The sequence below is a fragment of the Trachymyrmex cornetzi genome, unplaced genomic scaffold, assembly GCF_001594075.2.
Source record: "Trachymyrmex cornetzi isolate Tcor2-1 unplaced genomic scaffold, Tcor1.1 scaffold338, whole genome shotgun sequence".
Taxonomy (NCBI): Eukaryota; Metazoa; Arthropoda; class Insecta; order Hymenoptera; family Formicidae; genus Trachymyrmex; species Trachymyrmex cornetzi.
In genome coordinates this window covers 16,795-19,546 of record NW_017298087.1, presented here as the reverse complement: position 1 = coordinate 19,546, position 2,752 = coordinate 16,795, and the positions used below count along the sequence as shown (strand labels likewise).

The window sequence follows — 2,752 nt, the reverse complement described above, 5'->3', positions numbered from 1 at the left end:
CGCCATCAAGTACCCCCGCGCCCCGCACTCCCCTCTAGCCCCATGGGTTAGAATCCCCCTAGTATTACTACTATTAAACCCTGACATTTTAATATCTTACCGTAGTGGTACTCACACATATGTTGATCGCAAATGTAACGCAGAAATTTGCCCCTTTTCATTCGATGGTCGTGGTGGAGTACTCGCTTACGCGTTTTATCCTTCACGCGATCCTAATTGCACCACCAAAATACATGTCGACAATGCAGAAGCCTGGCACATATACCTAGACGGCAAAATACCTTTCAATTCGGAACGTCTATTTCATACGTTAACACATGAAATCGGACATTCGTTAGGACTAATGCACAGTTCGCGCGAAGATTCCGTAATGTTTGCGTTTGCTAAAAATACTAATACAACTGTCAAACTCAACTTAGAGGATATTTTAGTGATTCAGCACCTATATAGAAGTAACAAACCAGGAACAACAACAACTACTACTACAAAACCACCAACAACGACTACTGAAATTGCAACAAATAAGCCTAACAAAATAGATCTCTGTGAATTACAATATGTGGATACTATATTAATATTAAATCATCGAATATTCGTCACGTATCAAGGCTACGCTGGTCGATAAATATAAATGATAACAAATATGACGGACCATTTGAGCTAATTACATGAATTTCCTCCCAAAAAATTTCTCTTTATCAGCCGCGTATCAAAGACCTTCGGGTGAAATAGTGCTTTATAAATTATGTAAATGGTGGTTTATAAATGATATGGTTTATATGGTCAATTATCCTAGTTTCAAATTAAAAGAAGGCTGATCGAAATATCTAAAAAATTTTGGATTTCCTCCAAACGTTGTAATTAATACCGCCATAAATATTCACAAAGGACAAACCTACGTGATCTTCGATGATAACGATGTGGCGCAAATAGACGAATGTATTCTGACTGTTAATGTATATCAAATGTTAATCAATATTTCCAGGAATACCACCATCTCCAACCATGGCTTTCCGACATATGGATGGTAATATTTATTTTGCTAAGAAACAACAATTTTACCAATACAACGAATTCAAGAGAATCGTGACAAAAGCGAATAAATTTAGTATAAAAAAAATACTTAGCACTGAATGTTTGAGAGATGGATTATTGCAACAGTTGCAAGATATCTTGAATCAATTCATTCAGTATAGTTAATACATATATAAACATATTATATATTATATATTACCTAAACTATTAATATATATGTTACATGTAACATATATAAATACATATATAATACATGTATAAACGAGAGAATGAAAGAGAAGGGGAAAATTATATCACACATAATTATATAATTGTGTAATCATTTTTTACAAAACGATCAGTACGAAAGGAACAATCGTTCCAATAACATCATTTAAAAAGAATATACGCACTTTTCAATTGTGAAGACGATATTCCGAAACATATAAACAAACTGTTCAGCAATATGGATATTGAGAATTACCTCATGGAACAGAATAGCCAGGACAAACTAACAATAAGCGCGAAGAAGGCTAAATTCAACGATGGAGAAAATCCAAATAAAGAACAATCAGATACGTAAGTATTTTTTTCCTTTTTATATCTATTTTATATCTCATACTTTCTTTAAAATTACAGATATCAAATTACCCGTTATCCGATCGTTCGAATAGGGAGTTCCTATAAAAAAAATAATACATTTTTTTGTTTATTATGGAAATACGCATTACTATAAATTTATGTATAATAAAATTTGTAATTTTTTAGCAATGGATAAGTACTAAAAAACTAAAATAAAGTTTAATAATATTTGAAATTTGAGAAAACGATTTTGATTGGCTGACAAGTGCGTGACGTCACACTGTAGTAAACCGTCTGCAATCGGCTGCAATATGCTGAAAGTCAAAGCGAAATTAACTCTTAAAAACTCTTTATATAAATTTTAAAATTAAAATAAAATGTCAAACAAACTAGATCCAAGTTTTATTAAAGCCGATTCGACCAATTTACCGAAAATAACGGTATTTATGGTTTGGGAATACATTGTTAATGATGAGCGATATAATGCTCCAGAAGTTCGAGGAATAAAAGCAACTTTGTAAGTATATTTGTATATTATTACAATGGTAATTTTTTAAAATTTTATTCTAAGTAACATGGATAAATGTTATAATTAATGTATTTGTCATAGATCATCAAGAGAAAATTATGGTGACTTCGCTAAAGGTTATGTTAGCGTCAAACGAGAAAATTCTATCTGTACAATAGAAGGAAGAATCTGCCCTGAACACCGAGTTTGACAAAAAGATTATACTGTAATCTGTATTGTCGACGAAGAAAAAGAAACAGTTCAACGTGTAGAATGCCTTGAATGTGCAGCATCAGAAGGTTAAAATATTTGAGAGCAATAGCTTAAAAAACTAAATTTTTATATCATTTTAAACTAAATTTTGAAAAATAATAATTCAATAAAAACAGTCGTTCAAATATCCTTATAGAACACTGTCATTTGCGACTTTAAAAATACAAAGTAAAAATAAATTTAAGATAAAAGTTCAGTAATACATATTTCTAACAAATATAAATATATAAGTTTCTATAAATAAATTGAATTTAATTACAGGAGGATGTAAGCATGATATAGCTTTCAGTAGGCATATTAGGCGGGTTCTAACTCATGGGACTAGAGGGGAGCGCGGGGTGCGGGGGATACTCTTAGGCGAGGGGAAGCATAGCG

At 31.8% G+C, this 2,752-nt stretch overlaps 1 pseudogene; it reads left to right on the top strand.

Annotated features, from left to right (window-relative positions):
- Positions 1 to 42: 42 nt before the first annotated feature.
- On the top strand, positions 43 to 2,315 carry LOC108763130 (matrix metalloproteinase-14-like; annotated as a pseudogene).
- The last annotated feature ends 437 nt before the right edge of the window (positions 2,316 to 2,752 follow it).